Source organism: Engraulis encrasicolus, chromosome 15 (assembly GCF_034702125.1).
Source record: "Engraulis encrasicolus isolate BLACKSEA-1 chromosome 15, IST_EnEncr_1.0, whole genome shotgun sequence".
Taxonomy (NCBI): domain Eukaryota; kingdom Metazoa; phylum Chordata; class Actinopteri; order Clupeiformes; family Engraulidae; genus Engraulis; species Engraulis encrasicolus.
This window is the reverse complement of record NC_085871.1, coordinates 10,380,142-10,399,033: the sequence shown is the minus strand read 5'-3', so window position 1 is coordinate 10,399,033 and position 18,892 is coordinate 10,380,142. Positions and strand designations below refer to the sequence as shown.

At 43.5% G+C, this 18,892-nt stretch overlaps 1 long non-coding RNA gene across 1 annotated transcript; it reads left to right on the top strand.

The window, feature by feature from the left end:
* Positions 1–3,612: 3,612 nt before the first annotated feature.
* LOC134464434 (uncharacterized) lies at positions 3,613–6,040 on the top strand. Its single transcript, XR_010037899.1, has 3 exons — positions 3,613–3,783; positions 3,928–4,015; positions 5,981–6,040. It is a non-coding gene; the product is annotated as an uncharacterized LOC134464434 (long non-coding RNA).
* Positions 6,041–18,892: the final 12,852 nt, after the last annotated feature.

The following is an 18,892-nucleotide window of genomic DNA, read 5'->3' as shown; positions in this document are numbered from 1 at the left end:
TCATCTAATCTAAAGTAACACCACTGTGTCAGTGTCATACAGAGCCTCTTTCTTTCTTTCTTTCTTGTGCTTTTTTGTTTTCTCATTTAATTTCTCGGAGTTTAATTGTTCAATTAATGTAATTGTATGTCAAATTGATAGCTTTTGTACTCAATGTTTTTTGTTGTATTTTGTTGTGTAGGCCTAAGCCTATTTTATACGTTGAAAATGGGTCAACAAAATAGGCCTGCTGTGTTTCAATGTTTGATACTGTTAGTTATTTTGTTTCTTATATTGTGACATTGTAGCGCTGGGTATTTTGTATTGTATGCTATTCGAAAATAGGCTACATTTAACTGTAGGCATATATTTGCCCTTAGGCTTAGGCCTAGGCCTAGGCTACTAGGTTAGGCTACTAATTAAGTCAACCCTAGTTTGTAAGTTAGGATAGCCGTAGTTGCTTTAGTCTCACTGGGAAAATTCACGGGAGGAAACATAGGCAAAAGAATGGGTGGTGATGACTGAGAACCGCGAACTGATTTAGTAGAAGGGAATTTAGGCCTAATGACGGCATGAGTCGGTTGATCACCGTCAGCTGTGTCGTGTCAGCTGATTTCACTTTGGTTTGCGCGGCAAACTGGAGTGCAGGTTTATAATGAGGCTTTCTAGACCAGTTTGGCCGTTTGGAGGACTAATGGAAGCTAGACAGACTTTGTTGTGCTTACCTTTGAACCAAGCCATTTCTGAAACGAGGCAGCCGGTAAGCGCTTGTTTTATTCATTTCGGAACGTTTAGCGCGATGGGTGGTCAGAAGCTTACGCGGAGGCAATTGAAAGTGGATGGTAAAAGAAAGCTTGAGACTCAAAAACTGCAGGGACAAAGCCAAAATGAATCGTATCAGCGTAGTAGGGAGACTCCTAGGCCCATAATGAAGGAAACTATTCAAGTAGGCCTAGATAGTGTTACATTTCTGGCATTCCTTGCTGAAGTTATAAACTGCTCAGCATTAACAGACAAGAAAACGGAGATAATTAAGATTATTGTAAAGGCTGCACGAAGGCATTTTGGCGTGGCAGCGCAAGTGTCTTTTGAAGAAATTAATAAAGTGTTAAATGGTCTCCAAAGTGGACAACCAGCATCACAGCCAGCGTCATGTGGGGTTCCTAATGGTTTTTAGTATTTTGCAGTGGAACGCCAGAAGCCTTTGGTCCAACGGGCAGGAATTCAAGAAGTTTGTAGAAGACTGTATGTAGGCCTACTGAATGTAAAGCCGAATATGTGTCCAGGAGACGTGGCTTAGGCCACATTTAGATTTTGTGTGACAAGGGCTTGTGGTTATTCTATCTGGTTTGTAGTCTAACATTGCAAAGTTGTTGTTTTTTGTAGACATGGTTGCACATTTCCTGCATGTTTGCACATGAGCATTTTTGCACATTTCGGTATAACTCATTTCGTTTCTTTGTCTGTCTGCATGTTTCCCTCCAGGTTTTTCACTTAAGGAAAAGACAGAACCACAACTCAATCAAATCAAAAAGGAAATCCTTTCCAGTGGAATAGTGCCTTAAACCTCCACCAGAAGTCTCCATCCTTTTTACAAGTTGGGGAAAATGCACAGAGGCCAACCAAAGAAAAAACTCAAACTAAAATAAAACTATTATAATAAATAATAATACAATAAAAAATAAGACTATTCAGGACATCCACACCACTGAAATCAATGAAAAAGACAAGACGAATGGAATCCTGTGTCTGTGCATAGTCTTTCACGTGTGGAAAACCCAGTGCTGATATACACTTGACAGTGAAAAACTAAAGCACCACTGGAAACCAACGACTGCCAGTGCATACCGGCTGCACCAGTGAGCCATCTGCTAGCGGATCACCGCTGACCAGTGGACAACCTTCTGCTGCCAGTGACTAATGCAAAGACTCCACTCACAACAAAACACAACAAAGAGAGAAAACACTTCACATAGGGGCCTGGAGGATAAAGCTTGAAGAAGAAAAAAACAGGAAAAACGGTTCTGCCTCCCACTTTGCTTCATCTCCCCTGTTGACATTCAGGAGCCTAGTCACTCTTTATGTCCATGCAACTGTCTTGACCAGCCGTCTCAGACTGATGAAGCACCTTTTGTCCATTAGCTCTTGGACTGCTGCTATTGTGGGTGGGGGAGTTCTGAACTTGGACTGTGTGTTGTCCTGGACTGCAGTTTGGTGTTGTGCCTTCAGCTGACTTCGGGTGAGTACTGCAGTGAATGTTTTCTTTGGCATTTCTAGTGACATTGTATCTTGCTTGTGCAGCAATGTCTTTTACTGACTGTGCTTGCTACTGAAGGAATTGCGCACCACATTGCCACTTCAATGTTTCAGTTAGGTCTTCAGGACTGGCCTGACATCTGCTATGTTCACAGCACTTGGAATGCATCACCAATCTCAGTCAATGATGCTCTGGATTTTGCCAGCTCCGTTTCCTTCAAGTGTTTGGCATCCATAACTTCCATGCTGTATGGCACACAAGATGGTCTGGCTGTCAACTAGGTGATGCCACTTCTTGACCTCGATTCTGCAGTGCTTTTGGAAGTAGTTCTTCATCCGTGCTGCAGACTGCTGTGCACCCCTTCAACTTGACTTGTGGTCAAGAGGGTTCAGCTTGACCTTGGCCTCAACTATCTTCACGATGACACCGTGCCTACAGCTCCACCTCAGGTACAGCACTGTACCAGTAGGGTAGAGGAGAATAGAGTAGGGAGGTAGATGCTTGGCTTAACAGCTCTCTTCTGGTGAGTGGTTCTCTCACTGTCTGGTTCTGGCCGAAGCGCATTCCTTTTTTCTTCTTGGAGAAGTTGATCTCCGCTGATGTCTGAGATAAGTGGTGAATTCTGGGTACTGTGGGCGTAGTCCCCGGGGGGCTGGTCCTGATGGCTTGGCTGGGGGTTCAGAGTGGCGGTCTGGTCTGCGGTTCCTTCGGCCTCCTTGGGGTGGGTGGCCAGCAGGGTCAGTGGAATACCTTACTGTGCAGCCAGGAAGTGGTGTTGCTGGAGTGTAGAGGAGGGCATTCACTGCAGTGCTCGTCTGAGCTCAGCTGGGGCCACGGCACCCAGTTGCTGTCCGGAATGGCGTGTGGTACAGGTGTGGGGTTGCTCCGCCAGCAGTGGCAGCAGTCCAGGAGCTGTTGGATGAAGGGCACTTTGGCGGTCTGAGTCAGTTGGTCAGGGCAGTTGCATGGACATGGGGAGCGACTGTTGGATTCCTGAGTGTTGGGAAGGGAAATGGGGGGGGGGGGGGGGGCAGTGGAGATTTCAAAACAGTCGACAGCAACATGTACCCCCTCAAAAGACTGCAAGAAATGCAAACACAAGTCAGCCTGTTTTGAAGTCCTGGAACCAACTTACAGGCCCAAACCTGTTCATCTACAGCAAGTGGCACACTACAAGAAGAAATGTTGCTGTTGGAGATGAAGTGTGGCTCTGCGACTAAAATGCGTTACGGGGGCAATTCATGCTCGCAAGAGTGCAAAGTCCAAAGGCATTGTCCAGGATGTCCATGTGAAATTCCCTCTAAGTGGATGTGCTGAAGTGAAAATTCCAAAGCAAACCAAAAAGTCCTGGGACCCGCAAGGTACCACACTACATCGGGATGTCCGACCTTTCTTCTTCCAAGTTAACAGAAACCAGCTTGCCTGATGGGTGCGATCTTCCTGTGTCACGCCATGCCAAGATCGAGTGGGTAGTGTCGCGGCAGGTGGTGTCTGTGCACAGACTCGCTAATTGACAACCTCCACAGGTCCTCGCTACCATGTGTGGGGTGAGTAAAAAGTCAATGTAACACTTGGTGCACTTTTAGTGTCACGTTGGTGTCGGATGAAGACTAAACCTGTGTCTGTCTCTGTCTCTGTCTCTGTCTCTCTCTCTCTCTCTCCTGTGTCTGTGTGCTCGTGTATTGCTCCAGCTTGGCATGGGCATATGCATCCTCTCCGTGATGGATGAGCGGAGGAACAGACGCAACGGCTTCTGTCACCATAGCACACCTCATGGGAGTGAGTATCATACTGTAGTTACACACATACCCACATTGCTCCCTCTTTTTCACAGTTTACAAACAATTGCGTCAAAATAGGGGGAGAATGTTGGACTGAGTCAGCAGGGCCCACCAGTTAGTGAGAATAATTATTTCAAACCTTGCTGATTTTGTTGCTTTGTTATGTACTCACCAGAAATAAAACCCCAATGAAACCATAAAATGATTCAAAGATCTGGAAGATCTGTGACCTTAAAATTATTTTGATCTATCTACTTAAAGAAAGCTCAAAGTGCTGCACATGTTAGCAACAGTGCTTGAATGTAGCTTAACTGTGCTAAAATGTGCACACAGACACTTTGGACACTTCTGGTTTGTGTGTGTGTGTGTGTGTGTGTGTGGGAGTGGGAGTGGGATAGGGAGATCTGACCCTGTGAATATATGTATGGTGAATATTTGTGAATATACAGTATGTGTAACAGTGTTTCCCATACATTGAGGAAACTATGGCGGCCCGCCATAGTTTAAATTTGGCCGCCATAGTTTCAGAAAATATTTAAAAAAACAAAAACTATTTTTTTTATTTTTTTTATTTTTTTTTACGATTTCAGTTTTCGTTAAAAACGATTTGAATTACGATTTCCTTCGCATTTTCCTCCTGGAGTAAATACATCCTATAGAGAAAACCACAAGTGCTTGAAAGACAGAGGGATCAAAAGCCTAGTCAAGTTGTTGTAGTTGACTTGGGTTTGGGAGCAATACAAAAAATCTTCAGAGAAGGGACAGTTGGGATGAGTTTACTAACACTCCCCAGGCTTTGTTTTACAGTTGTAATGACTTAGGTGACAGGCCTTCATTGACAAGGCAGAGGAGACATCGGGCTGCATATAGAAATGAATGTGAATATAGACATAAATGTGTAATATGTTGTTCAGCCCTTTTAATGGGAGGAATTTTGAAAAACTGGCCATGTGACCAGCACCCCTCATGTCGAATGTGTACGCCTATGTGTGTGTAGGGAAAAGGCATAGCCTACCCTCTTAGACCCTTTTTGTTTATGCGTTAACAATTTCACAGTAATCTTAAATTCTTATCTCTGCTCCTATTTTGTTTTATTATCTTTTTCATTACATAGACCCCTGCATGTGTATTATGTAGCCTTATTTCTCAAAATATAAATGGCTGAAATGTAGGCCTAGGCCTATAGTTTCTCCATGCGCCAATGTCATAGTGTACTCATTGTTTTGGCATTTTGCATTTACACTGCGTGAATACCCCCCCCCCCCCCAAAAAAAAGGCCCGCGTGAAAAGACACCCCCCCGGAAAAAAAAAATCCCGGCTGCCCCCATAGTTTCCAAAATTTCTGTGGGAAACACTGTGTAATGTCCTTGTGTCTGTATTTATGTATGTATGCTACTTGACACCTTAATTTCCCTCGGGATCAATAAATGATACTCTACTCTACTACCTCATGCTAAAATGCTCTGGGCATTCAAAGACAGAGCGTTGAAATGTAGCTGCTGCTGGCAGCTTGCGCTGTCTCCTCTACGAAATCAACTGTAGAAAATGCTCCAATTTTTGGAACTGTATAGATAAAATATTTAACGGGAAGAATCATGGGAAGGGGCAGGTCTTTGTGCAATGTCAAGAGGTCCAAGTCAAGTCTATTGATCAAGTCTAAGTCAAGTCACAAGTCATTTGACATTTTGTCAAGTCATCATGTTATTCACTTGAGTTGAAGTTGGAGAGTAGAGCAGATGTTTCAGGGTTTTGCCTTCATTGGTGCTGTGTGCTCTCACTTGTGCACTGATGAAGGCACAACCCTGAAACGTCTTCTCTGCTTTCAGGGAAAAAAAAACTCCTTGTGGTTGACATTACTGTCTTTTTTAGTGTGTAAAAAAAAGTTCAAGGGAGAGAGCAAGTTTGCATTCAAATGCATCATTCAGTCTAATATTCAGCTCAGAACACGATTTGCTTTTTTCAGATGTTCTACACAGGAGCTGAAATGAACCCTGCCAGATCCTTCATCCCTGTTGTGTTCAAGAGGAACTTCATGAACCACTGGGTAGGGGGGGGGGATAATCATCAAGTTCAAAATTTCAGCACGCCCATTTGGGACATGATTAACACTATAAATACAAGAACTTTGACACCAAAAGTAACTCTGTATCCCCCCACCCCTTGAAAATGAAAAAAAGAACCCAAAAGTGGCATTTTCTGCCCATTCCGCCTGGTATGCATAAGCTATTTTTACTGTTTGCTTATATACCGTTGCATAAATGCTTTCAAATCCATTTGATTTTTAATTAACACTATTAATAGAAGAAATGGTACACCTCAAGGTGACTCTGTATCTTGAAAATAACCCCCCACCCCCTCTTTAAAATTAAAAAAAGAACACAAAAACAGAGTTTTTAGCTGTTCTACCCTTTGTATGCATTCACTATTCTTACAGTCTGCCAATATATATTGCAGGCTCTAGGCCCAATAAGAGGACATACAACATTGGTGAATTCAGGTAAATTGGGCGACTTTGGGCCATTCACTTGCAAAAAAGTGGCCCAATTGCCCTGAATTCTCCATACATGAAAATAGACATCACAAGAAGGAGAGAGGGGGGAGAAATCTTGCATAAGCATGTACAAAATACCATCAGTCATGACAGTCTTAAGAGGCAGCCATACCAATGCTTCCACATTCATGATTGATATCTGACAGAGCTGCATCTGGGGCTTGTGAGAATCCTTATAATGCAGTTTTGAGACAGCTTTCCAGATGACAAATGAACTTAAACATCAATTTCTTAAAGAGAGCCTGTGAAGTACTTAGTCCTGAGTGACAAATTATTTAACTAGCACTGCAACTTCTAGTTTTTTTTTCAGCAATATAGTCAAGCAATCATTATACTAAGTTACTTCATTATGCTACTTGGAATTTACGCAGGGTCTTTTTCGTAGCTGACCCATATTAGGGCTGCATACATAGGAGTACAGTAAGCAAGTTTACTTTCACATCATCAGAACAAACTTGTCTTACTAACATATTTGCTTGGACATGCAACACTCATCTCTGTCTATAGCATCATCTCCCAACTTCTCAGTGATAATGTGCCCAAGATATTTTGTACTGCTTGATACACATATTGATTGCCCTGGCAGATAAAACGTTAGAACTTTATAATCTTCCTTGGCTCTATATATCAACACAGCACTATTTTTTTTGCATTATACTGTACATCAAACTCAACCCCATGCTCAGAGCACACATTCAGGAGTTGCTGAAACCCAACAGTGCTGGGGGACATAATAGCCAGATCATCTGCATATATCAAATGGTTTAAAACAGTGTTTCCTATCAGCCATGCTGTCTTACACCTCCCCAGTTGTTTGGAGAGGTTGTCCAATGTATTGGTTGAACAAGGCTGGAGATAGGAGTCCCCCTTGTCTAACTCCATTGCCTACACGGAAAGGAGTAGATAGGCTGTTTCCACATTTCACCAGCATATGTTGATTCGCATACCAGTAAACCAGAATACGTATGATGCACCTGAAGCTTTTCCACAATTAGAGACAGACTTAAGGACTCAATTAACTGTAGAGCTGGCCTTATGCTGCCTGTAAAGGGGTGGGGAACCTTTTTCATTCTAATTGCCACTTCGAATTGCTCCAAGGGCCGTAAAAGTCCTCCAAGGGCCGTAACTATGAACGCAAACCAGGATTTCGCCCTGCACTTAAGGCCTATATTGTAGCACCTTTACAACAGACCCCACCTTCTCTAGGTCCCCTGAATATATCTTAATTGTGTTGCAAATGGAATTTCTAAGATTCCTTTACAAAATATGTCACAGTTCATATGAAGCTGCATAATATTGAAATTATGTTGGGGGCCGCATAAAACAGCCTCAAGACATAGGTTCCCCACCCCTGTTCTAGTATATGGCACTGTATATCCTTGTAGTATCCTTGTCAAAGACCTTATCAGATTCCCCAGCACTTTTCCAACGTCCAAACATAGTGTTGCCTACTTCAATCACAGCTGAGCTCGCCTCACTGATAGAAAATGGCTGTCTGCTTGGGGATTTCAATGGTTTGCTTGCAGTCAACCAGCATCCACAATGTAATAGGCCTATGTAAATGTACCTTATCACATTAGAACATTGCAACATCTGACAGGTGAACCAAAGTATTCTCTCAAGATATGTATATGTATCTTTAATGCTAAAAGGGGGAAAACAGGGCAAAAAACATGTCCGATTTAGTTTTTTGGGTGGGGTGGGGGGTTTATTTCATGATGGGTACCAACTTCCAATACAAAATATCTCTGAAATGACCCAATGCGCACCATCCCTGAAGTGGGCGTCATCATTTTCAAAAATTTTGTGCATTTTATGCATTAAAGTTATGCAGTGTTGGGGGGTGTTGGTGTGTCAAGGAGTATCCAATCAAATCAGTCATTACATTTTGTCTTGGTGTTTTGCAGAAGGTGCCATGCACTGCATGTCTTAAGATTGTTTTGTCTTGCTCCAATGTCTCTGCAGCTTACATGTAACTATAATATGGTTTTCTGTTCTTCCCTCCTTGTGCATGTGTACTAGGCAGGTTTCATGATCTGTGGCGCTATGGGCGCCATCATGTACGACTTCTTGCTCTTCGCCAGTACGTGTGGCCTGGCCGAGAGGCTAGCCACCCTGAAAGGCAGCCGGCCCCTGGAGGTGAACCAGCAGGACACCTGCGGACAGCCCATCAAGCTCAACACCCAGGCCCTATAAGCCTGCTGCCCTGCCAAGGGAAGCAAGAGCCAGCCATCCTCCATTGTTCCTTGCTGCGTGGTGTGAGTAAAAAGTCCATGTAACTTTTATGTTAACATTAATGTTTTTAACCAAAGACTACTTTCAGTGTCACATTGTCAGATAAATCTCTCTCTCGCTCTGTCTATATAACTCCAGCTTGGCATGGCCAGCACGGTGGAGGTCTCCCTGACCATGCAGCTGGTCATCTGCATCTCCTCTGTGATGGATGGCAGGAAGAATTGATGCATGATCTCATGGCCATTGACTTCTGTCACCATGGCACACCCCATGAGGGTGAGTCTCAAACACATACACTCGCATTGCTCCCTCATTCTAATAGCACATAAATGGGTGCATCAAAATAGGGGGACAGCGCTGGACTGAGTCACCAGGTACAGTAAGCATTTCATCCCTTGCTGATTTTGCTGGTTTGCCTACTAATAAAGACATGAATAGTCTAATTTTAATGGTAGGTGCATTCTAACACGGAGAGACAGAATATCAAAAAGAAAATGTAGAAAGTAACTTCAAAGAATATATATTGATTTTGTCATTTCATTGAGGGAAAGAAGTATTTGATCCCCTGCCAACTGTTAAGAGTTCTGGTCCCGAAGACCAGCTAGGTACCTCCAATCAACTTGAACAATGCTGAAGGGTGCAACAAAACCACAAGCAAGAGGCGGTCAACTGTTGGTCATCAATCTGCCTGCCTGGGATTCACACAAGATTTGACTTTGTGGGGAATCAATATAATATTGAGAAAGCACCCTGGAACTGCACTGGAGGAGCACTGGCAATGATCTCAATGCGGCTGGAACCTTTACCACTGGTATCTCATCAATAGTTTTGCTTAGTGGCTAACACTTGGCACAAATGATTACATTTCTTGTCACAACCTGGCTCAAGTGCCATGAGACAGAATGGGGACAGACAAGAGGGTAACCGTTTACAGATCTTTTATTTTCTATAATCCCTGTTTCAACCCAGAGCCCACACAGGTAGAGGGAGAGTCGCCTCAGCCAACCTAGCCTGCTATTACAGCGCAGGCCCTGGCTAGCTCTCACAGGAAGACCAACAGACGGACAGACAGAGAGGCAGAGCGAATCAAAGAGAGGCCCAGGTGCCCCTTAAGGGCTGTCCTCCACCTGCTCCAGATCAGTCATCATGATCAGCTACAATCAGCAGCACCTGTAATGCAAACGGAAAAGCAGAGACAGAGGCACAGACAGAGAGACAGACACCTAGTGTCCTGGTGGAACCCTGCAATGACCAGGCCATGACCAGGCTGTACACATATGGTAACTTTGATGTTCATTGGCAAACCTCAGGTGGCCCTGCACCGGTTCCTTCTCAAGCAGACTGATATGGGATATACTTATGAGGTGCAGATGAAGCCGAAATCAAACTGTTTGGCATGAACACATCTCACTGTTGGGATCATAGGCAGTAAGGCTCTTCCTCCAAAGAACACCCTCCTCATGAATGGAAGTGGAAACATTATGGTCTGAGGGCGTTTGTCTTGCCAAGGCACAGCACAACTACATGGCGTCAACAATAAGATGAAGGGAAACATGTATCATAAAATTCTGATCCAAAGATCTTTTCCTTCTCTCCACCAGTAGACTGAAAGTTTGCCATGGATGAATGGGTCCCAACCAGACAATAATCCACAGCATACAGCCAAAGCAACAAAGCAGTGGCTTAAGTGGAAGCACCATAGAGGTATACATACATTTTGAATATGTATATACTTTTTAGTGGGCGCGCAGCCAGGGATTCCAAAAGGCTAGGCGGCTAGGTGTTTATCATTGTGCAGGGCTCCACTGGCACTTCCAGAGTATGACAAGAACCTGTTGTCTTCTCGGCTGGCATTTTTATCCACTTGCTTGCATGCTGCACGCTGTCGGTGACGCCGTTTAGAAGAAAATACTATCATGTCGCTGGTAATGCTTTGCAACACAGCATAGCTTTATTTAGGGAGCATGCCAAAGTGTTAGCCACGGCTGACAAGGTGGGGTTTGGCGATCAACAACCGTATCTCACTCATTTCGTGAAGTATTCACGAAAAAAATATATTAATTTTCGTGGTGCATTCACGTTATTGCCCGCCTTTCGTAAAGTCTTCACGAAAATAATAGATTCATTTTCACGCTGCCTATTCACTTGAATTGCCCGACAGTGCCTAGCGACCCACTAGTTTGATGGTAATCAAACATTTCAAACAAGCAATTTAGGGTTAGGTTTAGGGTCAAGGTTAGGGTCAAGGTTAGGGTCAAGGTTGGGGTCAAGGTTAGGGTCAAGGTTAGGGTCAAGGTTAGGGTTAGGGTTAGGTTTAGGGTTAAGTAGGGTTAAGGTTAGGGTTAGGTTTAGGTTTAGGTTTAGGGGACATAAGGCGTAAGTACCGAAAGGGCGTCGAATTAGTGAGTCCCAAGTGTATCAGCAGTGTTCTGTCAGCACCCCCTCCCCGCCCCTGCAGACGTTTGGATAACCATAGCAGCAGTGGGGCAATTCAAGTGAATAGGCAGCGTGAAAATTAATCTATTATTTTCGTGAAGACTTTACGAAAGGCGGGCAATAACGTGAATGCACCACGAAAATTAATATATTATTTAAGACTTTACGAAAGGCGTGAGATAGGGCTCCGATCAAAGGCAGCCTCACTCACTGGAAGCTGCCGTCACTCAAACGCCCTCCCCACGTGTGATTGGTGCGATACAATAAAACTTCATTTACAAAGCATAGGAATCGATTTTGATGTACACACGTCAAGATATGTTATCCCAGAATGGAGTCCGTAGGAGTACAGAAACCACCGAAACCGCTACTACATCCAGCCGTCTAGAAAACAGGTTCTAACCACGCACCACACTGGTCCAATGCAACTTCCAATGTTAAACACCTAGCCACTTAGCATTTTGGAATCCCTGGCTGTGTGCGCATTCAGGTCGCATCATAACAGACCAACCCATGTATAACATTAGACTAGAGGTCACTGGCAATTTGCAACAGCACTAGAAAATGACAAGTGCAGCCTCCATCTTGTGTATGTAGGTAGTGTAGGTACCTTCAGTCAATGCAAATCAATGGAGAACACTCCGACCACTGTCCAAAGCTGGACTAAAACTGTGTGAATATGAAGACACATTAATCAAGGACCAGATTTGAAATGTCAGGCTAAATTTCTTCTTAAAATCATATGAGTCGATAACACCTGCCAGGATTGTTATGAAAAAGGGGGTGGGGTCACTAGTCTAATGTTCTATCTCTATGGGAAGCACATTAAGGTCATGAAGTGACCAGACATGTACCCTACAGTAATCATATGGAGGGAACTCAAGCACCCATTTGCCAAGCCACATTCACTAAATCGTAATGATTTACAGACAGATGATCTGCAAAGGAAATTGTGCATATATCAGAAGGGAATTTTGTCCAAACGTCATCAATTAAACGAAACGTCGGACCTCTGTGAGAAAGGGCTTTTCCAACTACTACTTTGTATTTCATTGAGGGGAAATAAGTATTTGACCCCTTTAGGCAAACACAAATGTAATTAATATTGTATTCTTTAAAGGTGCACCGTGTTATATTTTAAGGAGTTAATTCAGGCTGCCCATTCACACGTTACATTTTTCAGGAATACTTACCATCAGCTTCAAATTCTAAGTATTCATTATGACTGGGGGAATTGCACTTTTCATACATGAAAAGGGGATCCCTCCATTGTCCAACATTTTGAGTTTCCAGAAAGACATTTTTAGTTGCAAAACTTCTAGTAAATACTAGTAAATATTAGTTCATTATTTAGTAAATGTTCATGAAAAGATCCAATTTGACAGACAGCACAGTTTCAATGACCAGCATAGTTGCAATCCCTACTCTGGCCACCATCTTACACAGTGCACCTTTTCATGTTATTTTCCGGATTTTCTTTTTGATATTCTTCTGTGTCTGTTAGAATGCACCTACCGTTAAAGTTATAGATTAGACTGAGGTCTTTATCAGTTGACAAACCAACAAATTCAGCTAGGGATCAAATATGTTTTCAATGTGCGAACCTACGTTTACCCTTGAACTGTTCTATTGGGGTCCACTCCACACACATGCTTTTTTCTCTGCACATCCAGGCTGCAACAATATATTGCTTCCTTACTTTTTTACATTAAAGCTAATGCTCAACTCTGAGCACTATTTGTTTCAGATGTTCCACACTGGAGCTGAAATGAACCCTGACAGATCCTTCACCCCTGCTATGTTCAAGAGGAACTTCATGAACCACTGAGTAAGAAAAGTTTATACAAATTAGGCATTTAAAAATGTGCGTATACCCTCCCATTGTTTGTAAACTACTTTCAGGTCAGATATAGAATTATGTGGTCTGCACTGTTGGTGTATCAAGAAGTATGCAATGTGGTCTGCAGCACTGTGTGTGTGTCAAGAAGTATTCAATGTGGTCTGCAGCACTGTTTGTGTGTCAAGAAGTATTCAATTAAATTAGGTATTACATTGCGTATTAGTGTTTTGCAGAATGTGTCATGCACTGCAAGTCTTTAGATTGTTCTGTCTTGCTCCAATGTCTCTGCAGCTCACATGATGTAACTATAATATGGTCTTTGTTGTTCCCTCCTCATGCAGGTGATGTACGACTTCACGCTCTTCTGTATGTGCGGCTTGGCCGAGTGGGTAGCCACCCTGAAAGGCAGCCGACATCTGGAGCAGGACACCTGCGAGGAGCTCATCATGCTCAAGACTAAGGCCCTATACCGTCAGGCTGCCACCAAGCCAGGGGAAGCAGGGGCCAGCCAGAATTGTTATAGTAGCCCCCTGCTTCCAGCAACCCAGCTCTTCTCCTCCCAGCAATCCAGCTCTCCTCCTCAAACTTCCCCCCGGCCCAGTCACCAACAACCAGCAAACCTCAACAATCAAAGACTAGCATCTACCCTATCCAAGCCCCCCGCCACCATCATGTACATAGTCTGATTGCACATCATTGCTAGGGGGGCACACATACACAGTGTGAGCGAAGTACACATTCAGACTAACAGCACTGACATTGACAAAGGCATAAATACACACAGTGTCACTTGTCAGAGGAAGGGGGGCAGCGCTCAGAATCTACACATGAAATGGCACACTTGAAGAAGAAATGTTGCTGTTGGAGATGTAATGTGGCTCTCCAACCAAAATTCATTGAAGGAGCGATTCAAGCTTGCAAGAGTGGTCAACATGACAAGTCCAAAGGCATTGGCTGGGATGTCCGTATGAAATTCCCTCCAAGTGGATGTGCTCGTGAGACCCACAAGGTACCACACTGTATCGGGATGCACGACAGCTCATCATCCTCCCCCCAGTAGAGGAACAAGTTAGCCGAAACCAGCTCGTCTGATGGGTGCAATCTTCCCATGTTGCATCATGCCAAGATCGAGTGGGAGGTGTCGCGGTGGTTTATGGCTGGGCACAGGTTTGCTTTGATTGACAGCCTCCATCGTTTCTCGCTGCGTGGTGAGTAAAAAGCCAATGTAACATTCACGTTAACAACATTAATGTTTTTAACCTAAGAGAACACCCTTAAATACTGTACTTTCAGTGTCACATTGTCATATGAATACGGAGTCTCTCTCTCTCTCTCTCTCTCTCTCTCTCTCTCTCTCTCTCTCTCTCTCTGTTTTTATATAGCTCCAGCTTGGCATGGTCACTACAGTGGTCTTCCTGACCATGCAGTTGGTCATCTGCATCTTCTCTGTGATGGATGAGAGGAGGAATGGATGCATGGGCTCCTCTCCCATGGCCATTGGCTTCTGTCACCATGGCACACCTCATGAGAGTGAGTGTCACACACATACACTTGCATTGCTCCCTCTCTCTCATAGCATATAAATAGGGGGACAACATTGGACCAGGTACAGTGAGAATAATAAGCATTTCATCCCTTTCTGATTTTGTTGGTTTGCGTACTAATAAAGACACGAATAGTCTGTCATTTTCTTTTAAAATTTATTTTTTATGGGCTTTTTCGCCTTTCTTTCAGATAGGACGGTGAAGAGCGCCAGGAAGCGAAGACTGAGAGAGACGGGGTAGGGATGGCAAATGAGCCAGGCCGGATTCGAACCCTGGGTGCAACCCTTGCAATGTGCTTGCAATGTGCATCACAGCGCCCTGAATAGTCATTTTCATGGTAGGTGTATTCTAACATGCAGAGACAAAATCTCAAAAAGAAAATGCAGAAATTAACTTCAAAGAATACATATTAAGTCATATTTCATTGAGGGAAAGAAGTATTTGACCCCCTTTCAGCTATTAACACATTGAATAACTGCTGTAGTGCTGTGCCATCCATCCATGCATGCTACTGTTTACATAGCAATGCTAGGCTTCACCAACAGTAGCAGCCAGCTTCTCCTGTTCACTACAGCGTCAATTTCATCATGGGGGTGATAAAAGAACAGAATGAAGAATCCAACTTATCTGGTTGCCGATCAAATCCGAGGTAAGGGTAATAATCCGATCACAGTTCACAATGTGTAGGATCTGGCCAAGGACAATTGCATTGTCCCCCAGAAGGTATGCTCAGCCGGACTCGATGTGAAAGTGTTGTCTTCTGTTGCCTAATTATTGTGTGAAGCATACTATAAAGCACCATAGAGTGGACGCTGACTGTAGCCTACTATAGCACTAAGTAAACAACATACAAACACGATTCTTGTGTTTAAAAAGATGGCAGCATTGCAGACACTTTGCAAGGTGTACACAGAGAGGGAAAGGGGCGCAACAGTTCCTGACAGTAGGCTTACAGTTATCAAAAATATTCTTGGGTTGGCGCCGATCCTGGCGTTGTGATTAAAATGTCCAGATGATGACAAAATCTTTTGACTGCCATCTATGCCTGTTCTACTCATCACAGAGCTCCCAAAATCACACACAATACGCATTGAAGTGTGTAGTTATGAAAAATACAATAAAAACTCAAAAACGGGTTTTCCCGTTTTGGAAGCCAACGCATGGGAAGTAAAAATGGGTTTTCCCGTGATTTGGTAGTCAATGTGTTAAGAGTTCTGGCCCCACAGACCTGATGGGCACTTTCAACAACTTGTCATCTGAATTGAAGACTCATGTAAATGGTCACCAGCACCATATCAATCAGACTCCAAACTAGTGTAGGTACCTTCAGTCAATGTAAATCAATGGAGAACACTCCCACCTCTGTCCAAAACAGGACTAAAACTGTGTGAATATGAAGTGACACATTAATCAAGGACCAGATTTGAAATGTCAGGCTAAACTTACTCAATCATATGAGTCGATAAAGTACATTTTAAGATCAGTTTATATTAATAGTGTAGATATTTAGCATATTTAGCAACTCACTTCAACCATTGTCTTTGTGTAGTGTGTTGATGGGAATTTTCACATTATTAAGCAATTCTTTGACAGTGATGAGCTGCCTTCTCCATTCATTTACATTTCTCAGGTCTGCCTCCAAATAATGGCTGCCAGGATTGTCATGAAAAAGGGGATGGGGTCACCTCAAATCTAATGTTCTATCTCCTGGAAGCACATTAAGGTCATGAAGTGGCTTAGACGGGGTCTCCAGACATGATGTATACTACAGCTCTAATTGTGTGCTGGGAACTAAAGCACCCATTTGCCAAGCTACAGCCACTACATCTTAATGATTTACAGATGATCTGCAAAGAAAAGACAAAATTCATTTGCGATATGTGTTGCAAATGTTGTCATTTCAACTCTAAACCAAAACGTCTGGACCTCTGTCCTAGAGAGCAAGGGCTTTTCCAACTAGTACTTTGAGGGAAAGAAAAGTATTCGACCCCTGTAGCCAATGAAATACAAAGACGACAAATGTTATTTATATACAGTATTCTTTCATATTCTTTAATCTTATTTTTCCAGGGGTTTTTAATGATATTATGTGCTCTCTGTGTGAGTCCATAACTTTAATAGTAAGTGTATTCTGATCATGCCTTTATTTGATCCCTTGCTCTCTTTGGTGGTTGGTTTCAAACTGTATTATTCTTTCCACTGTGAAGGGCCCCCCCACCCACGGGATTTGGTTTTACGGTAAGCCTGTTAGTAATATAAAGGGACTCCATTAGAGCTGTTTGAACATAGGGACTTTTTGTGCTCCACCCTTGTACAACGAAACATTACCTTCAACAAGAATTTACTTTAAGTGTGATATAGCTTTGATTTTCTGTGACACCTGCGCAGGTAGAACCGTGAACAAACGTCTGCTATCTGCTTTCAATGTGAGAACCTGTTCTCACCCTTGAACTGTTTCTATTTGGGGCCACACGCGGCTGATTTCTCAACACACAAATCTAGAGTGTGAAAATAATCTTTGCTTCTTACTTTTTTGCGTTTGTTTCAGATGTTCTACACTGGAGGCTGCAATGAACCCTGCCCGAGCCTTCACCCCTTGCTATGTTCAAGACGAAACTTCATGAATCACGGGGTAAGAAAAAAATATCACATTCAAAGCATGCTTATACCTTCTCATGTTTGTAAACTACTTTCAGCTATGTAAGATGTGTATGTGGTCGTTGCATCTGTTTGTGTGTAAAGAAGTATTCCAACTTTAAATTAGGTATGACATTGTGTATTGGTGTTTTGCAGAATGTGCCTTGCACTGCATGTCTTCACATTGTTCTGTCTTGCACTGATGTCTCTTGGAATATGGTATCTTGTTCTGCCTCCTCCTGTAGGTGCACTGGGTGGGTCCCATGATCTGTGGTGGTATGTGCGCAGTCATGTTATGACTTACATGCTCTTCCCCAGTATTTGTGGCCTGGCCCACCCTGAAAGGCAGCCAGCCTCTGGAGCACCTGAGGGGGAGCCCCATCAAGGTTCAAGACCAGACACTATATACCGTAAGGCTGCCACCAAGCCAGGGGAAGCAGGGGCCAGCCAGTATTGTTATAGTAGCCCCTTACTTCCAGCCACCCAGCTCTTCTTCTCCCAACAACCCAGCGTCGTTCTACCTCACAGCGACCCAGGATTCTTCTCCTCCCAGCGACCTCAGGCTCTTCTATCCCAACGACCCAGCTCTTCCCCTCACAACGACCCAGCTATTCCCTTCCCAACGACCCAGCTCTTCTCCTCCCAACGACCCAGCTCTTCCCCTCCCAACGACCCAGCTCTTCCCCTCCCAACGACCCAGCTCTTCCCCTCCCAACGACCCAGCTCTTCTCCTCCCAACGACCCAGCTCTTCTCCTCCCAACAACCCAGCTCTTCTCCTCCCAACAACCCAGCTCTTCTCCTCCAACCTCCCCTCCGCTCAGTCACCAACAACCAGCAACCCCCAACAATCAGACTAACATCTGCCCTATCCAAGCCGTGATATCGAAATTGTGATTTCAATTGTGATTTACACTGTAATGATGGCAATAGTGACCTGCCTTCGAGCGTCCTTGAAGCCAGAACATGCTGACAGGCTGGTGTTGAACATACTGACAGGCTGCATCTTGTATAATTATTACAATTCAGTTTTATTTTGTCCATCCCGTATATAAGTCATTCTTGGTTATATTTCATTTTGGGATAATTTAAAACAATATTCTGCAAAAAATCAATACCGGTAATCGTGATTAATAATCAAGTTTTTTTTTCCAAATAATCGTGATTATGACTTTTTCCATAATCATGCAGCCCTAGTATGCATGTATGTATCTGTGTACTTCGCTAATACTAATTCTAACCATGGCCACAGAGGGCACGTGTGTACTGAAAAATGGCCAAACAACCAGAACCTACGCAACAAAACCAAACTAAACACAAGACAGGGGGGTCCGACAGGAATCTAAAACTAATGATCGGGGTGAGCCTTAGAACAAATTCAACTTGGATATAACATTTTTTTTTACCATTACATTTGCTTACTGGCATGATCTCAACAGTTTTGTTTTTGCAATTCATTTTATTTTCTTACAATACAAGATGTGGATACCCGATTTGTTTGGGTGTCGTAAAAGGACCATGCTGATGCTTCACTGCAGCTTTTTATTTTGGGTTTACAATCATTACAATGCAGTGTGGGTGTGTGTGGTGTGTGTGTGGGTGTGTGTGTGATGTGTGTGTGTGCACATAAGTGT